This window comes from Gopherus flavomarginatus, chromosome 3 (assembly GCF_025201925.1).
Source record: "Gopherus flavomarginatus isolate rGopFla2 chromosome 3, rGopFla2.mat.asm, whole genome shotgun sequence".
In the NCBI taxonomy this organism is placed as follows: Eukaryota; Metazoa; Chordata; order Testudines; family Testudinidae; genus Gopherus; species Gopherus flavomarginatus.
The window spans coordinates 250,220,329-250,246,335 of record NC_066619.1 but is presented as its reverse complement, the minus strand read 5'-3'; the positions used below and the strand labels follow the sequence as shown (position 1 = coordinate 250,246,335).

The following is a 26,007-nucleotide window of genomic DNA, read 5'->3' as shown; positions in this document are numbered from 1 at the left end:
GAGGAGGGGGGAATAGACTAGATGCTTAATACATGGATATGTACCCACCCCAGAATACAGTGGGGATAGCAAGAGCTCAGGTGTTAAGGTATTCACCTGGGATGTAGGAAACTCAAATTCAAATCCCTTGTTTGAATCATGCAGAGTGTCCTAATCAGTGGGCTGTTTAGATTTTTTTCTGTCTCTCATTTTGACCAGAAATTATACTCTGGACCCAAGAAACCCTCCCAATACCTTTCTGCAAAAAGTTTTGGTTTTGTTGATTCAACATTTCCGATAAAAGTGTTTCCTAGTTAACTTCCCAAGCAGCTCCTATAACATCTTCTTTAAACATTTAAAATTCTTAGACAGTGTATCAAAAAGCAACACAATGAAGCAGCCATTACTATTATCTTTCATTATACTCAAATTACAAGAAATAATAAAATGTCAAAAATGACGTCTTGATTTATGTCAGTGTGTGCTGCTGAATTACAGTCAGTGGCCTGACTTTTTGTCTAATTTAAATCTGTAGTTCCTGCTAATTTGTATCTGGAGCAGGGGTCGGCAACCTTTCAGAAGTGGTGTGCCGAGTCTTCATTTATTCGCTCTAATTTAAGGTTTCGTGTGCTGGAAATACATTTTAACGTTTTTAGAAGGTCTCTTTCTCTAAGTCTATAATATAGAACTAAACTATTGTTGTATGTAAAGTAAATAAGTTTTTTAAAATGTTTAAGAAGCTTCTTTTAAAATTAAATTAAAATGCAGAGCCTCCCTGACCAGTTGCCAGGACCCGGGCAATGTGAGTACCGCTTAAATTCAGCTTGCATGCTGCCTTCGGCACATGTGCCATAGGTTGCCTACCCCTGATCTGGAGTATGGTTGAACATGAGCCATAATTCACTTTGTTTCCCTTTTACAAAATTTAAATCAAGAAAAATACAGCATGTTTTGAGTTGCTATTGAAGGAAATGAAAAAAAGTGTCATTAACAAAAAGGGTGTGTGCGTGTGTGTGAGAGAGAGAGAGAAAGAGACAGGGAGGGGGAGGGGCAGAAAAGTGGGGGAGGAGTCTTGGTGGCAGGGCAGGATTTATCTAGGCACCAGGCAGCTTCCATTCTCTTGCTCCTCAAGCAGCCTCAGTCCCTTCCTAATCAGGGCCTCAGACACCTGTGATGCTAGGCAAATAGCACAGCAGCTCCCTCTGCTGGGAGGAGGCCCAAATGACAGCCAGCTGCTCTGTGAAGTATCTATTTCTTCCCTATGTTGTTTTCTTCATCATCTTCAGCTGGAAATATTGAGCTTAATTGTCCTGGGTGTTTGTGTGGATACTTAAGGGCAGAGGGATACATAGACACTCACTCTCCATTACACCCCTGTTCATGGACCAAGGAGAACTGCAATCCCTGAACTACATTGCTCCCTGCTAGCACATCTGGGGTGCAAATTGTCTTAAAAGGGCCAAGAAAGAAATGATCATTAGCTCTGTCTCTCCTCTGCCCTGGTCAAGGAGAGTATGTTTTCACTGCATTGTTAATTTGGATGATTGGCAGCTGAGTCTAAGCATCTGGGTTAGCCCAGCCCAGGAGTGAGTGTTCCTGCAGCAAAGCCATGCCAATGTTACTGTGGGCTTACTATTTCTGCACTTGCCCATGTGTGTCTGGGATATATCCCATGGTTCTTTGTGCTGAGATGCTCTGGGATTCTTTCCCAGTCACTTGTGTCAATTACAGGGGAACTTGTTTGTCCTTTGGGGAGAATTGTGGGAAGGGCATTGATTGGAGGACAGTCATCATTCAAGTGATTTTGCCGGCACCATCACTGCAGAGTAGGTGGGTTCCAGCCCACGTGACAGCAGTATCCAGATTCTAATCCATACCCTAGTCAAGTAAACTAGCCTATGCTTAAAGCACCCACAAACCTGAGTCAGAGGTTTTACTGTGTTTAGGTGAGAGCCTAATGAAGTCAGACAGTTATAGTGTTTCCTAACTTATGTCTTATTTAGGGCCTGATCTAATGCCTGTGGAAGTCAGTAGAAATACTCTTATTGACTTTAGTAGACTTTGGATCAGGCTCTAAGGGAACTGTAAACAGTCATAATAGTTGATCATGCCAAGGTATTTATATGAAAAAAACAAAATACAGACAAAGGATGTCATGGTATCTTTCCCCAATCTGAACCTTAGAGTCCAAAAGTTGGGGTACCAGCATGAATTCCCCTAAGCTTAATTACCAGCTTAGATCTGATACACAGCCACCACCCACAAATATATAGTGTTTTGGGGCACTCTGATCCCCACAAAAACCTTCCCTGGGGACCCCAAGACCCAAATTCCTTGAGTCTTACAACACAGAGGAATAAACCATTTCTCTCCCCTTCTCTTCCCCTCCAGATGTTCTCTCCCTGGACTCCTGGAGAGAGAGACAGATTCAAGCTCCGTGAATCTAAAACAAAGGGATTCCACCCTTTTCCCCTCCCTTCTCCTTCCCTGTTAAGTACAGACTCAATTCCCTTGAGCCTCAACAAGGGGAGAAAATCAGACAGGTCTTAAAAGCAAAACTTTTAATAAAAAGAAAGAAAAAAGTAAAAGTTATCTCTGCAATTTAGATGGTAAAAGTTACAGGGTCTGTCAGCTTCTAGAAACTGGAGAAAAAGCCTCCTCCAACAGAAATACAATTTAAAATACTTCCAGCCAAATACACATTAGCAAATAAAGAAAACCAATTAAAAAGACTAAACCGCCTTTCTACTTGCACTTACTACTTGAATAGAAAATTAGAGCCTGTAGTATGTCCGGTCCCTCTCAGATCCCAGAGAGAACAAAGCAAAACCCCAAAATCACAAACAAAGGCTGCCCTCCACCAAGATTTGAAAGTATCTTGTTTCCTGATTGGTCCTCTGGTCAGGTGTCCGGTTCACTGTTTGTTAAACCTTTACAGGTAAAAGAGACATTAACCCTTAACTATCTGTTTATGACAAAGGGTCAGCTAAATCTCTTTAAGGGCTTATCTACGACGGAAAATTGACCAGACTAGCTATTCTAGAATAGATCCTTGTGTGCATGTTCTTATTCTACAATAGACAATCCCTAAGTGAGTTTTTGAAAATACACATAATGATGCAATATAATGCTAGTCTGATGCGTGGAATATGAAAAACCTTGAAAAGATTAGCAGAAGAAGAGGCTGATAAAGGAAATTTTATTGTACTTGTTATTTAGAAACAATACAGGGCAGATTCTACATGAAACTGATAGAGGATTTATAAATAGCAGATCAATCAGATCAAGGTTTAGGGATCAAGGACAGTACAGAACATCTTTGTAAATGTGTTTTACATAATTTGACATTAACCTAAAATGGTAAAGTTTTGCAGACTCTGTAGGTCCTTAGTTACACATCAGCTGTAACAGACACATCTGTTTAAATCTTAATATATGCCAAAACACTCTTGTTGCCTTCGGGTAAAAACTGTCTCGCCAGTATAAGTTAACAAGTAATTATTGCTTGCTGAGCTGCATCAATTGATGGGTGATCCATTGCTGTGAAGGTAGTTAACTGACTTTTTTAAGGAACAGTCTTTTTTTCTGTGGTCTTTATAATGTTCTGACAACTCTGACAAATCTTTCCAACAATAGATTCTTCTTAAGGTCATGATCCTGCAAACACTTATACAGGTATATAACTTTACTTGCATTAGGCTCATTAGGATTTCTCCTGCAAGTAAGTTTATACTGATAGATAAGTGTTCACAGAATCAGGGCCTAAGTCTGGCTTTTGAAAACGTTTGGTGATTAGAATCAGGGCAGACCTTTGTTTAGGAGGTTTGTTGGTTGCTATGTTTTAAGAATGTAAGGGTATATTTTCCTGAGCATAGAAATTATTTTATAATCACAAGTGTGTTACACCTTACACATTTCGCAATGGTAGAGTTGTGTGATGTTTCCCCACAAATAGTTGTTCTAGGGCTGTGTTTACATTAAGATGTAAATAGATGTCTCCATTACTGCCTGCCAGCAGAAATACAAGCACGTATCTTTGAAATCAGCTGCTGTTCATTGAGGCCCAATAACAATAGCTGATTTTCAACACCCAGACTATTATAAGCCTGTATATCTGTGGACAAGATTGCGGGCAGGATTGTGCCATAGCAAAATTTTAGTGCCAGATTCTGCCAACCTGTATGCTGAGTGGTAGGTAAGGTCCTGATCCTGCAAACCTCTATGCACATGAGTAACTTCATTTGCACAGGTGGCATCAGTGTAACTATTAAGGTGAGCAAATATACTCATGCATAAATGTTTGCAGGATTGGGCCCTTACTTTGGAAGGAAGTCTTATTGAAGGTAGTGCCATATTTGATTTTAATAATGGAACAGGTATTCCACTGAAACACTAAGGGCCACATTCTGCTCTTAGGTACACATATGCAACTACTACAAAAGTTAATGGAAGCTCACTCCTGTGTCTGTCAGAGGCAGCATTTCACTTTAAATACTTTTCAGGAAATTATTCCATTAACAGAGAGAGAGAGAGAGAGACACAGAGAGAAAGAGAGAGAGAGGCTTTAGAATAAGAACAACACTATTATCCCTACATTACTTATTTGATATTAGAAGAGAAAACTCTTTCTGGGACTCTTGTCAAGTGACACTTCCTTCCCTCTTTATAGTAATGAAAAAGTGGTTTTTGTTTCAATTGCTAAATAAGTGTATAGATTTACCAATTCACCTTCTCAGTGAACATATGTATGCTGATTTCACTGGATTTTTCACAGGCTAAGTCCGGAAAATATTGTTGTCATCTTGTGTCAAAATATTGACAGTACTTTGGGGGATTACCTAAAGGGGAAGGCTTTTAGTGCAGGTTCTCCAGAATGTTACCTTGCCCTGTCCTGGATGCCATCTCCCTCAATTAATCTTTAAAACCGGATATCCTCCCAACTCTGTAATATGGGCATGTAATTTAGGAATGGAAGTGGCTGGGTCGATGACTTCAAGCAGTATGTTGTCAGCACCCAAGGATAATTTGTCTTGTCTATTTGAGTACTGTGTAATGTTTGGGTGTTCACTAGTGGCAAATGTCAGAGGGTGAGAAACAATCAGGATATTGGTCAACTGTGCCCACATGAAACAACACCCCCTGAAGGCTGTTGGTTAGAAGACACATGGTAGGATCTTGCAACTTATGATAGTTTTCATAAAGTTCATGAATCTCTTACCAAAATGAAAATGCATCTGTGACGGTGGTTCATAGTGCAGTCCAGACTGATAAGAAGTGTGTCACTGTGTGCCTTGCAATGCTGGGTGTCTTGCAATGCTCTGCTGCTGGAGCTCCCAGCCTGAGATCTCACAGCCAGCTTTCAAGCACGCAGGTCACACCCTGAGTGTCTGTGTGGTAGACAGCCCTGGTTCAGCAGCTCTGCCCCAGCAACCTGTTTATTGCCCCATAGCCCCTGTGTGGCATATTTTTTGCTGACTGTGGATGTCCCAGGAGAGAGGAACAATAGCAAGGCTTCCCAATGGAAGCACTCAGAGTTACAGTGTAAGAGGTGACACAACTCTTCACCAGTCTGGATTGCATCCCAGAATGTAACAACATCTAAGTGCCAAACATAAAATTCCAATTTACTCTGTCAAATGCTTTCTCTGCTTCTGTGGAGATGAAGAGAGTGGATGTGCTCTAAATTATCCTATTGATAAGGCTGATTAGTTGTCAGACATCATTGCCAGAAAACTGCTATTAACGTAACCTCCCTGGGAAGGAGCAGTTAAAGTGTGAATGACCTGTAGCTTAACAGCTAGGACCTTGGCCCAGATGCTTATACCTATGTAGATAAGTGATAGGGGCTTACAGGAAGCACAAATCTCAGGGTCTTTGCTTTTTTGTGTGTGAGAGAGTGAACGGATTTCAACTTTCAGCGTTCCCACAGGGAAGACTCTGCTCCAAATACTGTAGGACGGAAAAAAGAGCAAAGCTGAGGTGATACATAAAATTTCACTTTAGATCATCCAGTTCTGGGGATATATCCACTGCCATGATCTTGGTTGCTTGCTGAAGTTCTTCACCATCTAAGAAGATGTATTCCATTGCTTATAATTTAGGGAATTCTGCAGCTATAACAAGATGGATCTACTCTCTGTGATGAAAGTTGTGTCCTATGTGTATGGTTTAAAAACTTTAGAATTTTATTGATATCAAAATGGTGAAAATATTGTGCCATTAGACATGCTGAAAAAAAACACCACCACATAGAATCATCGATTATTAGGGTTGGACAAGACCTCAGGAGGTCATCTAGTCCAATCCCCTGCTCAAAGCAGGACCAACACCAACTAAATTATTCCAGCCATGGCTTTGTCAAGCCAGGCCTTAAAAACCTCTATGGATGGAGATTCCACCACTTCTCTGTTAACCCATTCCAGTGCTTCATCACCCTCCTAGTGAAATAGTGTTTCCTAATATTCAACCTAGACCTCCCCCAATGCAACTTGAGACCACTGCTCCTCGTTCTGTCATCTGTCACCACTGAGAACAGCTGAGCCCCATCCTCTTTGGAACCCCCCCCCTTCAGGTAGTTGAAGGCTGCTATCAAATCCCCCCCTCACTCTTCTCTTCTGCAGACTAAACAATCCCAGTTCCCTCAGCCTCTCCTCATAAGTCATGTGCCCCAGCCCCCTAATAATTTTTGTTGCCCTCCGCTGGAATCTCTCCAATTTGTCTACATCCCTTCTGTAGTGGGGGAACCAACAATGGACACAATACTCCAGATGTGGCCTCAACAGTGCCAAATAGATGGGAATAATCACTTCCCTTGATCTGCTGACAGTGCTTCTACTGATTCAGCCCAATATACTATTAGCCTTCTTGGCAACAAGGGCACACTGCTGACTCATATCCAGCTTCTCGTCCACTGTAATTCCCGTGTGCTTTTCTGCCGAAGTGCTGCTTAGCCAGTTGGTCCCCAGCCTACACTGGTGCATGGGATTCTTCCTTCCTAAGTGCAGGACTTTGCACTTGTTCTTGTTGAACCTCATCAGATTGCGTTTGGCCCAATCCTCCAATTTGTCTAGGTCACTCTGGATCCTATCCCTACCCTCCAGCCTATCTACCTCTCCTCCCAGCTTGGTATCATCTGTGAACTTGCTGAGGGTGCACTTCATTCCATCATCCAGATCATGGGATAAGTCAAAGTGGTCTATTTTTTGTTTCAAGGTAAGGAGAAGGGTATTTTGGTTTTGCACAACTACATTAAATTTCAGAATATGGACCTGTCTGCTCTGGTTAAATGGTTATAATATTAACTGGATATGGTGTTCAAAGTAATTCATCTCTTTCTCTAGATTCAATTGAATAAACAATTGGAATGTCGGTTTCCCTGCCAACTAGGCAATCTGAACCCCATAGGGCATGTCTGTACTTGAAACTTGTTGCAGGTTTTGTGTATCCACATTAAGTGATTCACAACGGTTGGATGAATGGTTTGTATTCACCATATTCAGAGGGGTAGCTGTGTAAGTCTGTATCCACAAAAACAACGAGGAGTTCAGTGGCACCTTAAAGACTAACAGATTTATTTAGGCATAAGCTTTCATTGGTAAAAAACCCACGTCTGAAGTGAGATCCCAGGCTGGGAGCTTGAGCAGTAAGAGCATTGCAAGGCCTCCAGGATTGCAGGGCACATGGTGACACAACCTCTTATTAGTCTGTATCGCACCGTGAACTGCCATCACAGATGCATTTTCATTTTGGTAAGAGATTCATGAACTTTATGAAAACTGCCATAAGTTGCAAGATCCTAGCATGTGAAGAAGTGGGTTTTTTTCACCCATGAAAGCTTATGCCCAAATAAATCTGTTAGTCTTTAAGGTGCCTTGTTAGTCACCATATTGTTGTTCTCCAGTTATGGTACTTTTAGTTTGTATTGTTGCAGCCAGACAGCACTGCAAAGTTTTGAAGTAAGCACTCAGCTTCTAAGTAGACATCCCATGGTGCATTGCTCCACGGCTGTACTGTGTGCATTCAGGGATTTTTTGCACTGTGCCATGTGAGAAACTACTGAAATTCGGAGGGTTGGGATCAAATTAAATAATTCCTATGATTCCTCTCCTTTCATCCCATCATCTATTTATTTTTTATGTGTGCAGCTATCAAGGAGGTGCTGTCATCCCAGGTCATCTGGCTGGGCAAAATACAGGAGTTTATTAACTGGTTTCCGTGGTTGGGGTTCCCCAGTTGTGGGGACACATACCTATTCTTTGCTCTCCCATACCAGGTCTCAGTGTTCATCAATAGAAAGGCCATTTCACCGTGGTGCTGCAAGGTTTGCTTGATCACAGTGGAAAGGTCCATGATCCAGGAACTTTAGAAAATTTGAACTGTTTTCTCCAATGATAATAGAAACATTTACTCCGATGGTCATTGCAGACATTGATGTTGTTGCCATTCTTTCAGTCATCTGGGAGATGCAGCTTACTTTTTACTTGGATGAGAAAAAGGAGCTGTTTAATGTATCCTGAGTATTTGTAGAATGACATTGGAATGTGCATTTGGGAGATTAACAGGTAGATGAAGGAGCCTGTTGTTGGGGTTCGGGGCCGATGAGATATCTACTTCTTTATGATAGCTGCTTGCTGTGTTTTGCACAACCTTTTGTGAGAGCAAGGGAGAAAGCCTTGTGGCTGTATGGGAGGAGGAAGTGGACAGATTTGCTGAAAGTTTTGAACTGCCAGAGAGGCGACCTCTGTAGAATGCTGTAACTACTCAGGGGCACACAGTCAGCGATACATTTCCCTACAAACTTGAGTGTTGGGGCTGCATGTGAACAATGTATTGCTTTTGTATAAGGCTTTAATTATGATTAGTGCACAACTTCATGTGTATCTGCAGTGGTGCAAGGATTTTATCATGCTTCATATGTGCATTTTATCACACTTTATGTGAGGATTTAAGTATAGTAAATGTGTGGATTTTATGACAATGAAGCTGGGCATTTCAGTGAATTGTGTAAGACTCAAAACCATAAATGTAAAGATATTTTCACTGATTTCTTAATAAATAACAATGAACACACTGTGTTCAAGGTTTAGAACAGTAAAAAATTGAGTTGAACGCACATAATGCTCTGCAAAGTTAAACCATTTAAAAGTAATAATAATAATAATAATAATAATCATCATTTTAAAAGTTGCATGCAGACAAGTTTGTGCTTTCAAAGCCCTGTGCTTCAGGCAGATTGTTTGTCTTTCCATCATCCCCAGTAGCTGTGATGTGCTAGCAATTTCCCTGTCCTTTAGGAACTCAGTTCAGCACCTCTGTCCATGGTTACCGCAACATGTCCTGTGCTTTGGGGAAAAGAGAGAAAAAAGACAGCTAGTTTTTGTCCAATGTGTAGTCTCCATGTCAACAATGAAAAAATATTGCTTTTTCCTAGATTTTTGGAATTCCAGGAGAAGAGATGAAAAGGAAAGGAGAGAGAAAGAGAGGAGTGAGGAATGGTGAAGAAGAGAGGAAATATGTTGGGTTATTTTAGTCTTTAAAAATACCCCTCTCCCCAAAGAATCTCATGGAAAACAGTAATTTTTATAGTTTTTATATAAGAAGTTTGGTTCATACTTCTTAAATAGCCTGCTCAAGCATTTAAGCTAAAATATAAAAAATTAAAGCAACCATGATTACAAATTATTTAAAACATGTAGCTGGACCAGTTATTTTAACCTTCTGCTGACATTGCTGCTGTGAAAAATTAAGCTATTTTATGCTAGTGGATTTGGGTGTTTTAAACAAACACTGTACATATACCCCACTTCCATTCCTGGAGGGCAGGAAGCATGCTCAGCCACACCACAGAATTTGTACAAAGTTCTTTCCACAGATCATAGAGAAACTGGAAAAGATCCAGAGGTGAGTGACAAAGTGATCAAAGGGATGGAATAAAAGCCATATGAGCAAAGGCTAAAGGAACTGGGTATGGTGAGTTTGGAAAAGAGGAGATTAAGGGGTGACATTATAACAGTCTTCAGATACTTGAAAGGCTGCCATTAAAAAGATAGAGAAAAGTAATTCTCTTTTGCTACAGAGGGCAGGACAAGAGGCAATGGGTTCAAACTACAGCACAGCAGATTTAGATTAAATCTCAGGAAAAACTTCCTAACTGTAAGAACAGTAGGACAATGGAACAGACTGCCTCATGAGGTTGTGGAAGCTCTTTCACTGGTGATTTTCAAAAGGAGGCTTGATAGCCATCTGTCTTGGATAGTTTAGACACAACAAATCCTGCATCTTGGCAGGGGGTTAGACTAGGCCCTGGTCTACACTGTGTGTGTGTGTTGGGGGGATCGATCTAAGATATGCAACATGAGAATAGTGTAGCTGAAGTCGACATATCTTAGATCAACTTACCTCCCATCCTCACGGCATGGGATCGACGACCGCGGCTCCCCCGTCTACTCCGCTTCCGCCTCTCGCCCTTCTAACCCTATGATTTTATCTGTCCAAATGTCTGTACTCTAGAATTAGTAAATGAATGATATGTTCCAGTGAACATCAAGAAATGAGTACTGACATATCTATTGGTTACAAAATATTTAATACTCAAAATGAAAATCAAATAACCTCTAGTTTATTCAGCATGGTAGAGAGAATTGTCAAACTCAGCTTTGATGGAGAAAATAACTTTACATTGCAAATAGAAAAATTACATGAAAATTTGGTATACCATAGATGCATTTGTGCAGTTGTGATATAGCAAGGATCATATATGATATTGTTACTGAAACAACATTTGTAGATACCATTTTAAACTAGTGTAAACTGACCTTGAGGTCATGTACTGGGCTGATCCTGTGTAAAAAATAAAAAACAAACAAACCAAACCAACAAGAAAAAAGCGCTAAAAGCAAAAAGCAAAAGACTTTAATGTTTTATTATTTCATTGATTCTCATGGCTATTGCATTCATTTAAATATCTTACTCATTGTATAGTATTTTCTTTATTTTTTTCTTAAATTACCAATGAAAGAATTTTGTAAAAAGAAAAGCACTGACCTTTTAAATGCTTACATTAAATAAGACACATTTAAAACTAATTTGATCCCCTCCCTCGTTTAGAGTTCATGTGAAGGATTTATGAACATTAGGAATGAAACTAATGTAGCCCTAATTATGTCGCATTTAACTTGACAGTTTGGGTTTGGATGTACTTAAATCACTTTAGCTGTTTTTGAAATCTCACCTTTAAAGGCTTACATTTTTCTAGTTTAGCTATTTTTATAGATATCACATCTTTATACCATATGGCAGAACTGTTCTTTTCCTACACTAGAGAGACAAGGTGGATGAGGTAATATTTTTTATTTGACCGATTTCTGTTTGTGAGGATAAGCTTTCAAGCTACACAGAGCTCTTCTTCAGATCTGAAAAATGTACTCAGAGTGTCACAGCTAAATACATGGTGGTACAGATGGTTTAGCATGAGTAGTTAACACACATTTGAAGGGACTATTCAAGGCAAAGTGGCTAGTTAACACCTCTCCATTGACAGAAGGAGTTAAAAATGCACCACAAAACCAATGATATACTTGAGATACATTGGTGATATTTTCATCCTCTGCACAGATGACCTAAACTCCCTTATAAAATTCCACCATGACTTCAACAACCACCATCATCCATCAAACTCTCTCTAGAACACTCCCACAGCAGAGTTAACTTCCTGAACAACACAATCAGCTTCAACAATGGAACCCCATGGACAACTATATACAGGAAACCCATGGATCACCACACTTATCTTCACAGATCCAGTAGTCACCCTGTGAAGGGACACACTCTCACTCTGGTGGAGAAGATACTAATGAATTCGTCTGGGATGTTCAAAATTAATGGCATACCCGCAGGACTTCTTCTGCCTGGAGGGTGAGGAGTTTAAAAAAGGGATACCTGCCAAAGGAAGGGTGGTGAGCAGGAAGAGGGCTGCTTCACTTCAGGGATTACAGACAACAAGACAGGTCAGCTGAAAAGGAGATAGTTGCAGGCTATACCACTCTTGAAGCTGCACAGACCAACTGTAAAGCAGTATGCCCCAAGCAGAGGGGCAGAAGGTAGGCCCCACTGAGGGGTAATAGACTCTGATAGACCAAGCTCATAGACCTAAATCCAGAAAGACTGCCTGACAGACAGGCAATCTTTGCCCTTCTTTGTTTTCACCCAGGTTCCCCTCTCTCATAAGGGAAAAAGAGGGGAGAGGATTGTTTCTTTTGCCTATTTGTGAAACTCAGTAACACCTCGTGTACTATGAATTGGGGAGGGGTTCTGGACCAAGAAACACACCACGAAATCTGTTATTTACAACCAGATACTTGGATACCACAGAAGATGCTCTGAGGAAAAGTCTGCAATACATACCTTAACACACTTAAAACCACCTTTGGACAAGGACACTCTGTAACACTGCCTGTGGTGGCTTCAGAGTGTGAGCACCAACCTCAAAGCAGACAGTTAGGAACCAGGGTACAAACCCTAAGTTCTATACTGGTTGGTGAACCAGCACCCTATACTGGTTCACCAACCAGTTATCAAGTATAAACTTGTCAGGCACTGTAACAGCCTTAGCAGGGAGTCACAGACAGTTCCACTGAGTACTCTGATCTATCTCACTACCTAGGTGAACATACTTTTGTGATATATTGGACCCTTACACCAAGAATCAGAGCAGTATTCAGATTACTCTCTGTCTCAAAGAACCAGTCACTTACCTCAAGTCAGTTGCACCTTAGATCTCACACCAATGATGAATCTTGTAGCCAATCCTATAATAAGTGATATAAAGATTTATTAAATAGGAAAAGGAAATTAGAGTTATTTACAAGGCTAAAGCAGGTAAACATATGTAACAAATGAGTTTATAATCTTAAATTTCAAAAGTTAATAAAATCTTCTATAATAAGCAAGCTCTATATGTCCTTTAGGGCTAATCCTTAGCTGGGGATGTCTTGCTTATGCCTAGAAAAAACCTCAAAGTCCAAGGAGCATAGAGGAAAAACAGTTCCTTCAGTTTGGGGTTCTTATCCCCCTCCTGCTATGTACTCTAAGCTGCAAATTTGGCTGATGGGAGGAATCCATTTGCATGACTCATCTTCACGGTAAAGAAAGCAGAACAACAAAGTCTTTTGTCCTCTTCAATGTCCCACAATAGTCCATTTGGTGTTGATTGGTCTTTCCTGTCAGGGGGAGGGATAGCTCAGTGGTTTGAGCATTGGCTTGCTAAACCCACTGTTGTAAGCTCAATCCTTGAGGGGGCCACTTAGGGATCTGGGGCAAAAATCAGTATTGGTCCTGCTAGTGAAGGCAGGAGGCAAGACTCAATGACCTTTCAAGGTCCCTTCCAGTTCTAGGAGAGTGGTATATCTCCAATTATTTATTTAACATCTTCTGATGAAGACCAGCATTTCATGCTTCTTACTGTCTCTCTCCTGTTCGGTGATTTGCATAGTCACAGAGGCTCACAACACAGCTGCTTAAATAGTACCTTACAATATGGGATACAGACATTCTGAGTGAGATTAATGCACACAGGAGCTCACTAGCATTCAATAAAGTCAAAACACTACACACATTCTTATAATTTTAATACATTAAAATACAATACTAACACAGAGATGAGCCAGATGTAGGGCAGATCTACACTAACGCTTAAGTGACCTAACTTACATAGCTCAGGAGTGTGAAAAAGCCCCCTCCATCCCCCCGACTGATGCAAGTTTCACATTGTCCATACTGGTGCCATGTCACTTCTTGCAGAGATGGAGTAATTATGCTGACAGGATGGCACATCTTCACCAGACGCACTACAGAGTTTCAGCTGTGTCATGGAACAGGCCACCCAAATACCCTGAGAGAATCTGCTTCAATACAGAAGGAAGACCCTTTCTGACCACACACCCCTACTTCTCACCTATTACTCCACACTGGAAACCATACAGGGTAACATTAAACAATTGCAACACATACTTGATGGGGACCACATTTTGAAAGAAATCTTTCCCAAATCCCCTCTTCTGGCCTTCAAACAACCCCCCAGTCTCTCCCAGTTTATCATCTGAAGCAAGCACAGACCAGGACCCACAACGTTCAAGTCACAGCAGACTGTGCCACAACAGGTGCAAAACCTGCAGACATATTTCCAGTGCCATGATGATCAATAACCCTGAGAACACACCTTTCAAGATCCATGGGTCCTACCTATGCCTATCACAATATGTGGTATACCTCATCTGGTGCAGTAAATGCCCCAATAACAACTCTGTTGGTGAAATGAGACAATCACTATGCTCTCAGATGAACTCACACAGAAAAATGATATGACACAAACACTGTGTCATCCGTAGCAAACACTTTTCATAAAACATTTACTCCATATCTGACCTCTCAGTCCTTGTCCTCAAAGGACACCTACAGAAAACTGTCAAAAGATGAGCGTGGGCTGGGACCTTAAATTCATAACTTTGCTAGACACTAAAAATCTTGGACTTAATAGAGACCTGGATGTATAGCTTATTACAGTGATCTATAACTTCCCCTACCCCATTTTCCACTCTCTTATTATTGCAGAAGTCATAACTGGCCACACTGAATGGTCAGTCCCTTGCAATATGTGTTAACTATTTATGCTAAACAATCTGTTCCACTTTGTATTTACCTGTGACACTCTCAGTACATTTATTAGACCTGAAGAAGAGCTTTGTGTAAACTAAAATCTTGTCTCTCTCACCAACAGAAGTTGGTCTAATAAAAGATTTTACCTAAGCCCCATTGTCTCTCTAACAACCTGGGATCCATATGGCTACAATTTTTCCTAAACTGGCTTTATTTCTCATGAGTATTATTCTGAATCATTGGATACTGTTTTTACTTCAGAAAAGAGTTAGAAATAAATTAATCTAATTATTGTTTTGATAGGAATCTTAATAAAAATTGTAAGATAAAAGTTTTACAGGAGTTCAACTCTTTTGTGGCTTCCATTATTTTCTCAGTTTGCTATGCTTTTTTCATATTCCTCCTTACTATTTCAGTACCTTCAGCCTTTTTATGAGCCTTTTCTAGAGAGAGAAGATCATCAGATGCTCCTTATCTTTTCTAACTTCCTCCTTGACCCAGGCCTTTCATTTCTGAAATTAGTATGCATGCTTTCCTTTCCTCTCGCCTTGACTGCTGCATGTCTCTGCCCATTTGCTTCTCCAGAGCCCAGCACATGCAGACTGCTTCTATTCACTTTCTCATATATACAAAGAAATGCAATATCAACTCCATCCTCAAGCAACTTTATTTCTAACTCCCCATTTATTTAAGGATTCTGTTCAAGTTTGTCCTCTCGTTATTAAAAGCTATCATGGACTTGCTAAAAGATGCTCTCTATTTCCCCCTAGTGCTCTGGTCGTCTAACACTGGCCTCCTTTCTGTCCAATCAGAAAATCTTGTACCATTTGGTGTGAAAGCCTTCTTTCCTCTTATTGTCTGGAAAAGCCTTCCTGTGGTTTTTCACTTCATTGACTCTCCCACTCATTTCATATCTCATCATTCCCCCCTTTGACTATACCTGTCAAATGCTCTCTCTTTCTGACATTATTGAGCACTGTATGTGTATAATTGCAATAACTCTGAAGAATTTTTGGGTACTGTTTATGTGTTAAAAAACATTAAACTACAGTGCAATTACATTTTGCATAACACATAGGATTGCCAACATTGTATTCAAAAAATAAGAGACTGTTTTCTTAGCACCCCTGCCCTACCTATCCTCCCAATATTATTATTATTATTATAATCATTAATAATAATAAAAGTATTCATCTACATTCACCAGTGGTATTTCTTGCTGCTTTTTTGCAGCACTCAGCAACTCCCGATCTTGTTGTACAGAGATGAAACAATAAGGGACTTCCCTTGTAATAAGGGACTATTGGCAATCCTAGTAACACACTACTCTGTGTGATGTGATGTAGATACTTTGTCCACTAGGTTATGTAGCCTTTACATAATTTATATAATCTTAAATTAGCCTCAAGAAGTCTCCATTATTATTTTCTGAATACAATAGAAACATATTGGGCCAAATACTACTCTCAGTATATTTTTGCAATCTAACACAGCTGACAGTAAAGTCATGTGAGAAACTATAAGTAGAATATTGCCCTGTAAGAATGATAACATCAAAGACAAATTTGCACTTATTAAAGGAAAAAACAAATTTAATATACAAGTACAAAGGCTACAGCATCAAGAATCTGCTCTCCAAGGCATATATGTACTGAAGTGGAAACCTCAGGTATACTACCAAGGATAGAATTTGGTCTAAATATTATTTCCCAGTGCATACTGAAGAGTATGTGAATGCAGAATTTCATACATACCAACTTCAATTCACTGTGCTTTCCGTTTTTAACAAAAAAAGTTGTTTAAATATCACCCAAAAAGTATTCTGTATTTAAATGAAATAGATAATTTGGGGTTAAATTCTACCCTGAAAACTGTACTATGGATGTCAAGAAAGAGCACTATTTCAGGTTGTTTCAGGGCTGACGGTAGCTGGCTCTGCACCAAATAATTTTTATATCATTATCCATAATGCAATCAGCATGGGGCTCTTTTTTCATACAGCCAACAGTTTTGTTTACGACTGGGAGTGTCGGTGGCTAGGGGAAAGGAGAGGAAAGGAGGACATTTTAGGCCAAATATGTGCCCTTTCCAAACACAGATCAGAGGGCGGAATTTGGCAGAGCAAGTTTCAGTGGACATTGTGTTCAGAAACTCTGAAACTTACAACCTCCTCAACAGCGAGCCACATGGCTATCTGGTAAAGATAGTGACATCAGCCTTACTTCATTTATATAATAAATGCATGGCAGTATATTGTTCTGATTAGTAGAACCTTAAAAGATTAATGTAATTGGTATATTGCATAAGAGGTAATTTTCTTCCTGGTGTGAGAGGGCTATCTTGACGATGCATAATAATTGTTTTGGGATTCATATCTAGTAATATGACCAGAGTGATCCCGTAATATTATTAATGATAGATATAAGCCTTGTGCTGCTATGATGTTTTTGTTAGGATTCATGTTAGTCAATTTTTAGATTGATTTTTAAAGTTTTATTTTAACTGTATATGATCCACATTTTTCTACTGGAATGTATGTGCACAAGCTCAGGAATGAATATTGTCCCTTGGGGACAGATGGATTTATATTTGTCTTGCTCTCACTGCAAGTCCTGTGTATCGCCAGTTTGTTTGGGGATGTTGTCAGAGAGCTTGTAGCATTTTGTGGTATGTATGCATGTCAGACATATGTCTCGACTGTTTTATAGGCTCCTGATGACAAAAACTGTGACTTGACAGAGTTCATAAGTCACATAACTTACTGGCAGCCTGTAAATGAGCCATTGTTTGAGGTGAGTTTTCTACACAAACACGAAAGGACTTCAAATGGTGTTTTTTTCAAGTACCTGGAATTGTGAGTAACTACTTTCTGCAGAATAACTAACGGACCTTGTGGCAGGTCAAACAAAACAGAAAACCACATCCATGGAGTGAATTTGTGAGTTAACTCTTTCCTTGCCAGAGACTTTTTTCCTCACGCCTTTCAAATAGGGTCATAGAATCATAGAAGATTAGGGTTGGAAGAGACGTCTGGAGGTCATCTAGTCCAACCCCTTGCTGAAAGCAGGACCAACCCCAACTAAATCATCCCAGCCATGGCTTTGTTAAACTGGACCTTAACAACCTCTATGAATGGAGATTCCACAAGCATCTCCCTAGGTAACCCATTCCAGTGCTTCACCACCCTCCTAGTGAAATAGTGTTTCTTAATATTCAACCTAGACCTCCGTCACTGCAACTTGAGACCATTACTCCTTGTTCTGTCATCTGCCACAACTGAGAACAGCCAAGCTCCATCCTCTTTGGAACCCCCTTCAGGTAGTTGAAGGCTGCTATCAAATCCCCCCTCACTCTTCTCTTCTGTGGACTAACTAAGCCCAGTTCCCTCAGCCTCTCCTCATAAGTCATGTGCCCCAGCCCCTTAATCATTTTTGTTGCCCTCTGCTGGACTCTCTCCAATTTGTCCACATCCTTTTGGTCAGTTGATCAAAAAAGGCATCTGCTTCAAAGTAATCCCTAGTTGATAAAAATTAAGAAATCTGTGTTACTTGCCCTCAGTATTACCCGTAGCTTCCAGGTCTCTCCCTATTTTTTATGTCCCATCTCCATTTCCCATCAGATCTTGCTAGGACTCTGGACTCCAGTCCCAGCAGCCTTGGGACAATTCAGTCAGAGAGATTGCTAGTTCAATTAACAGACACCTTGAGTCTTCACTACTGAGGGGAAAAGGGAATGCAGCCAGGTCAGCTGCCCCGTCTTGACCAGAGGTCACTCTGCCACACTTTGCTTCCATTTCCTCCCATCAGGGCCCCTTAAAAACTGAACAGTCCACAGTGTTTCAAACAAAATTACCCCTTTTGGGTGGGAGTCTAGTTTATATAATTTTGTGCACAGTTTCCAATGGCCCTAAATCCTTCCCTCTTGACTAAGGGAACCCTGCAGCACTCCTTCTGGGCTGTTCTTCTCTCTGGTCCCTTTGATTCACCATTCACTAGTTCCACTCAGGCTGGCAACAAACAGAGCTCAGTGATCTCTTTCACCTTGTAGTCTAACTCAAATACTGAGTCTTTACACCAGGTTTAAACTGGGACTAGCCTAGTCCCTCTTTTCCAACAAGGGGCCCGTCTTCTCTCAACTAATTCAACTACCATTCCCAGGCTTACCTGGCTGGAGCTCAACATTGTGGCTCTGGCTTCAAAACTCCCCTGGTGTCAGGGTATTGCCTGCAAGAGTCTTCCTCACTCTACAATTTCCTGAGCTTCCCCAAAACCCCCATTCTCTTTTGGCTCTTTATATGGAGACCTGTCCTTCATCATGCCCCATCAAGGCTGCTAACACAGTGTAGATGAGCTGGAGCAGTTCCCTTTTAGGATATGTCTACACAGCCGCTGGGAAAGAGTCTTGCAGACCTCATTGACAGATTCATGCTAGTAGGGCTTGGGGTAGCATACTAACTAGCTGTGTAGACATTGGTTTGACACGTGGGCTGGAGCTCGGGCTCTGAAGTCCCCTGTCCCTAGGCTTCAGAGCCCGAGCTCCAGCCCAAACTGGAATGTCCATATTGCTATTTTGAGTGAGCTAGCTTGAGTCCCAGTAACACAAGTCTGTTGTTCTGGGCTGTCAGATTTGCTCCCAGCAGCTGTGCAGACATACTCTTAAAGGTCCCGTTTACCCTGTGACAGAGAGTTATAGCCCTTCTGCTCATGAAGTATCATTCTTGGGCCCTAAACGCAGGCTGGAATAAGTGTTTTCCCAAGCCTCAGACTGCCTTCCTGAAACCACTTCCTCTCCCTCAATGACCAGCTCCTCTTCCTTAACCTACTGTTTCTGGAACAGCAAAATACTGGTCCAGGAGGGTCATCTTCCTAAAATCTGAAAAGGCTGTTATAGCCTATTACAAGAATCATTCTGTGTTTGACAGCCAGAACAAAGTATCTTGAAAAAAACCAACTGTTAAAAAGTTAGGCATCTACCTGGTTGAACACTGACCATGAGTTTAAATCTTGAATGACTAAGAACTTTCTCAGTACCAGAGCTGGTGTTTTACACTTAGTAAACCAAAGGAGGATATATGCGTCGTTCACAGGACACAAGGATCTTCCTATTTTAAGCTATTCTAATATGTATTTTTCTGCAAGTGGGGGATCAATTACAATTATTTTGTATGTAAAATTAAAGTGCAGTTCTAGTAGGAGAAGTGACTATAAAAATGGCATTATGGGTTTCCAGGTGTGGTTTCAGTCATTTATTTCCATTTCAAGTGTTTTCAGCTTTCACAAATAAAAACATATTTTTAATAGTCAACTTTGCAAGCTCCGTCTGGGATCTGAGATTAAAGCTGGGTACTTTGCTCCTAGTGAATCATTATGAGTAATAAGGGTAATTAGGCTTTTGGTTACACCTATCTTTAAATTTGCTCCCTTGTCTTCAAAATATGTCTTACTCACCCCTGCGCCACCCCAGTGCCTCCAGAGGATGGCATGAGTTTAACAACTTAGAATTTAGTAAATAATTCTGTTGATAATGTATAAAATCCAGCTTACACCTTTTCAGCTGCGTTGTCGCTGCAGCTAACTGGAGTGAAAAGCTATTTTTATCAGTAGATATGACCTGCATACACATAGGAAGCAGATCTCTTGGGTAAGATGCTGCTTTACATAGTCACTTTTCCAAGTGAAGGTGTTCTTTAAGAGTGAACAGTTCTGTAAAGCAAACATTAATTGCAATATTTGATGTTGCCTGGTCAGTACCCAGATTCCTTACAAGCCCAGTCCTGTATAGTGGCTCTTGGTCTAACTTGAGTCAATTGTTTGTATAGTTCATGAATCTTTTATATCGTACGAAGCATCTTCATACCTGTCCTACTTTCTAGACTTCAGGATACAATTACCAGAAGCAGTCTCACATCTTTAAATCTCTGTAAGAATGAGAACCACACCAGCAATGGCCAAAATGCTAATGATCACTGTAGCTTCTCTTTAATTGGAAACACTGAGCACTGATAAGAATGAAAATGATTCCTTTGTTCTGAAAGGGATTCTCACGGGTTTCCCAATGAGACTGTTTTTTATCTGATTCTCCACTTCTCTTCTTAGACAGATCAATAGGCAGATGAAACAGATAGAAAGATTAATAGATGAATAGACAGATAACAGTACCATATCCCTATCAGAACCCTTTTGTTAGATTTCTGATACCACAAAATATTTTTGGAAAATTCTTATTAGAGAGATGACTGAGTGTTAAGGTGCCCAGCAATTTGTCAGAGTGGAACAAACAGCTCCACCGCATTCACAGGAACATATGAGCTACGCTTGCTTAATGCTGATGAGACAGTCCCTAGAATATGATGAGCGTGAAACAATTTGAAGTTTAGTACCGTTGGTTACTGCCGTGCTGGAAAGAGCTGTTTGAAATCATTAAATTGCAGGTAGGCAGTGCCTCCAGAGTGTAAGGTAGGAATGTGAGTGTGTGGTGATGACAGTAGACTTTGCTCAATACCTACGTCTATATATAATGTAGGTTTCAGTGGATACCTGGTTCACTCTATTGTCTGGGAAGAAAGAAGTGGTAAGTAAAACCACTCAGACAAACTCTCCTTTTTAAAAACTTTACCTTAGTTTGCAAGTCAGAATCTCCACAGAATTTTTTGCAGCTCACATGAGATAGCAGCAACTAGAGCTCATAAAGCGAAGTGGAATTGCACAATGCAGTATCATTCAGTTCTTATTTTTTTCAGCTTTTATTCTTTAATTTGTACTGATAATATTTTAAAACAGATGATAAAAATGTATACATTGTGATATAATAAATATTTGTTTAGAAAGTAACTATATTTTTTGTCAAATCCTAAAAAGGAACTAAAAGTTATTTGAATAGTGATAAAGAGCAAGAATTAACTCACCCGTCTATAGCTTGGGGAAAGTATTGTCTTAATCTTTTATTTGGTGAGATTTTAAAATACAGCACAATGAAGAGTAGTGTCCAATAGTGGGGAAAAAAGGCCAGAATGTAATCAATAAAGCATTATTTAAAGATATCCCTTTTTTCACTTTGTTAGTATAAATAATAGTGTAATGTCTATGTGCAGCACTGTTGCAGTATCAGGCGATTTGTCAAGGTTACGTTGTCTTATGCTAATTCAGTTTGACACACTGAGGTAAAAGGAGTACATTAGTCTAATATGGTTAGCTGAACTAATGTGACAGGAAACAGAAGTCCATGGATATCAGAGGAACTTTTATTAGCGGCTCTTCTATTAGATCAGCAAGCCTTTTAATATCATTACTTTTTCCTTTCTTGAGATTCTTTACTATGTGCTTCAGGTTAAGTACTGGTAGGATCCTGTTTTATTTTCATTGTTTACTATTAAGAATTTTTTTCCTTTCAATTTTTAAGAATTGTAACTTGTTTTATTTAGGTATCTTTCTGCCAGGTAGTTCATTGAAATCTTTTATATGACAGTTGGTGTGGTTATGGCTATTGGAAAGCAGTATCTTTAGAACTGTTTGTTCATGAGTTGATGGGTTGTTACTTGGGATTTGCTTTATTTCTGTACTGGCTTAGAAATTCATTTTATTTATTATTTCATGTTATGTATGATTTAGTTTTAACATGCTTTAGATTCTATTTTGTGAGGCAACCGGGGGTCCAAGGGCTCAATAGAAATGAAAAAATATATAATTATTTAGCATCCATCCCTTATATTTTCCCATCTATAAAGAGATGTTTAGAAGTGGCTAGATTCTGATCTCTTTATTCATGCTAATAGTCCCACTGAAGTCACTGTTGCTAAAGCAAAGAAGAAACTTGTTCCGAGTGAGTTTGAGGCATTGTTTGCATGTATTTAAATTATTACCTGTTCTATCACGCTTATGGGAATTGGGCAGCAATGTACCAGAGTCTTGGACCAGATCCACAGCTAATATAAATGGGTATAGCTCCAATGAACTTACTGGAGCTACACCTATTTACACTATCTAACAATCTGGCCCCCTCTTGCCTTTACAAGTCTTAAGTTTTATCTTTAGTTATACATTTTAAAGAAACATTCAATATTTATTCAAAGTGTATGCTGACAAGGGTTAATACATACTTGCTACTAAGATGTTTAGGTGATGAAATAGTATTGATTCACACAGTTAGCACTAAATATCAGACTAGCTGTAAAAATGCCATTTTTAAAACTAAAAATCTCTACAGCATGGTGAATTACTATAAAGTATTATGTATATGTAGAAAAGTAAAAAAAGAGGATACTTAGAAGAAAGTCTGAATAGCCTGCATGAAACGGATTTTCTGTATCTTGTCTTGGGAACAGTTTGAAAGATCTGGAAAGAATTTGCATGTATGATAGTCTAGCTGTTTCTCTTTTTATTAATAATTGCATATGAAGGTAGTGGTTCTTTCTCCACAGAGAAAACCCCTTTTCCCCCCCAACCAGCATTTCATCTCAATTTTACTTCATTCAGTTCCCCTGTAATTTTGATTTCTCTAAACCTTACTGCTTCCCAGTACTTCTTTCAAGTACAACTTGTCCTTTCACTGAACTGTCATGGATGGAAAGGTACAAACAATGCTTTGTAGACACATGGCAATTGGTAGTTTATATCTCCGTGTGTTAAGTCCAGCAAAATAAATAGACTTGCGATTGCTTTTACTGTAGAATTGAAAACTACTGAAAGTTTCACTGTACAACACAGAAAACGTGGAAGTGGTTTAATGAGACACTTGGGAGTATAATACAAGATAATTCCATGGTGCCTAGTTCTGCTCAAGTTATTCACCAGAGAGTTGAATTTTTGTGATTGTGGCACTGTAAGTTTCCATGCAAACTGTGGGCTCACCCTTTGCTGGCATATGTCAATGGGCCACTCGTGATTCAATGTTGCTTCAAAATATTCCACTTTTTGTCCTGATGTTCTATACTCTTTAAGGAAGGGACTTTGCCTTCGTTTATATTTGGAAAGCAATTAGCACACAGTGGGCACGACCAGAAGCAAGAGTTACAACTATAGGATCACATGCTTATGACTTGTGAGGATATATTGCAAGGTTCACTGAGATAGATTGGATCACAGCTTGCATGAGCATTAAATTTCATACCTTGGAAATAATACTTTCATATGGTGTGCAAAGAATCTTTTGACATGTTACTTTAAAAAAGAAATCTTTCCGTTTCAGTGCTTGCATCATTATAGGTGGGAGCCTCTCAAAGTAGCATTGAAAATCATGCCTAAAGTAAATATTATGTTAAGGACTGTGGAACTGATTCTCCATTCCCTTACACTTTTTATAGGCATTTATATCTGTGCAAAACAGATATAAACTGCTACTATTTTGATGTGGTAATGGAGGTGTTCACTGACTTTACACAAGTGTAAATAACATAAGGGACAAGGAAGTGGACTGTGAGGCCCTGTAACATTAGGTTTCAGTTTCTCTGCAGTGTCTACTTTTTCTTCGGAATATTGTTCCCAACGTTTCAGTGCTTACCCTTGGGGAAGACAGTAAACTCGGAAGTCAATATTGCAGTGATAATATTCACATTCTGCATCAGAATGAGAAAAGACCTTTATTAAATCAACTTGTGGGTAGTTGTGTGCCAGAATTCTGTTAATCAGTCTGTCTGGTGGCTGAAAGTTACCTGCTCAGATGCTCACTGTTTCACTTAGCTAGGGTTTGGGGATGGGGGAAGTGGACATCTTTTGTTGACACTTAAGAAGTCCAAACTCTATCTACATGGTTCTACTTTCAGAGACCCTTGCTAACATCAAGCAGTCAGAGTTGGCTGCTACTGTGATACCCTTTCTGGAAACAGAGCTGCTGAGGGGAGTTACTTCTAGGAATTAGGATATTCAGGTTATATTCCCCATCTTGGACATTGATCAGACATCACATTTAATAATTTTATGTATATATTTAGCTATATAGCACCTCTCCTCTGACACCTTCTCCCTTCTTCACTCTCCCACCCCCACCCCAACTCGCTCAGTGTGCTTCAGGATAAAGAAATAATAATATAAAGAAGCAATAATAAAAATGAATGACCTACCTGTGGAACTCCAGACACCTTAGTGCTATGAGGCATCTTCATTATGAAAATTTGTTCTGCCAAATTCTTGAGCTTAGAAGATTTCTTCTTTAGTGGGATGAAAGAGGCTGTTCACCAGGTGGAGTTTTCAAGCCCTCGTACCTCTGGAGATCACACCAGTCTAATTTTCATGCTGCCTCAGTAATAGGGGAGGCTGAATACTTGAGTTCCACCTTGAATTTGAATATAGCAAAACAGTTTTAAATTTATTTTGTAGGTGATAGGACCTGTGATGAGTGGTGAAAACAAGCGGCCAGTCCAACCCTAAACCTGGATTTAGATACTTTTTTAATGCTTGCATTTAAATTTTGGAGGGTTGCTACTGCTAAGCAATTTTGTTGCAAGCTGTTTTAATGCTGAAGTTAACATATACTAATGCAACTTGTCTAACAGGATTGGGTTGTTCTGACATGCTTGGGACTACGAGAATGGCTCCAGGCAAATGGAAACACACTGTTGAAACAAGCAAGAGTGTTTTTTCCAGCTGTGTAAAGATCATTCTTTTTGTGCCCTCCAAGTTGCTATGTCTACACTACTGTTAAAACTCTACTAATAACAATTGTGTAAAGGCACAGTTGTTGCTATCAGGCTATTACCATAATTTTCCTGACCAGTGTGGAAGGAGGAGAATGTTTTCCTTATGAGTGTCATGATACTATGCTAAAGAAGCCATGGTTAAACACAAATAGCCATTGAAGGAGGGACTGGAACCTGACTCTCCTCCCTCCTGCATGAATGCCCTAGCTACTGGGCTATCAAGAAATTCTCACTCTCTCTCTGGACCAGTGACTATTTAATTATTTATACAAAGTGGAATAGCTTCAACAGGAGCAATTGAGTGACACCTACCCCTTATCCTTGTGGTTAGTGTACTCCTCAGGGAGACGGGAACTGGATTTAAGTTTCTGCTTCAGATCAGGCAAAGTTCAGACTTGAACATGGTTCTCCTGCATCCTTGATGAGTGCTTTAACAACTGGGATATTTGATAGAAGGGAGGAAGGAGCACCACCTCCTCCTCATTTTATGTGGGCCCTGATCTGGTCCTACAGGCAAGATAGGGAGGGGAACACTTAGTTTCAGACTCCAGCCAGGGCTTAGATATGAGCTAGGTGCTAGGCATCAGAGCAGAGGTGCTTTTACATGTGTCCACCAGCAGATATTTAGGCACCCAGAGAACTTTACTGGCAGAAATTTAGACAGCTAAAGAATTTAGGCACCTACAGGGTGAGGGGGCAACTCCGCAGTGGTTTTGAGGATCTGATTTCTGGATTTAGGCAACTAA

At 39.9% G+C, this 26,007-nt stretch overlaps 1 protein-coding gene and 1 long non-coding RNA gene across 3 annotated transcripts in view; one reads left to right on the top strand and one right to left on the bottom strand.

Annotated features, from left to right (window-relative positions):
• Nucleotides 1-2,882: 2,882 nt before the first annotated feature.
• Nucleotides 2,883-25,162, bottom strand: LOC127048387 (uncharacterized). 2 transcript variants are annotated; one of them, XR_007773633.1, is made up of 4 exons: nucleotides 24,686-25,162; nucleotides 12,732-12,785; nucleotides 10,378-10,484; nucleotides 2,883-9,320 (listed from the first exon to the last, which is right to left on the bottom strand). It is a non-coding gene; the product is annotated as an uncharacterized LOC127048387 (long non-coding RNA). The 2 variants fall into 2 exon arrangements; XR_007773632.1 differs by lacking the exon at nucleotides 10,378-10,484.
• SLC34A2 (solute carrier family 34 member 2) overlaps nucleotides 21,155-26,007 on the top strand; it is a 37,654-nt gene continuing 32,801 nt past the window's right edge. The window contains 1 exon segment of the mRNA XM_050947626.1: nucleotides 21,155-21,201. The gene's annotated coding sequence lies outside the window, so the exon portion shown is untranslated.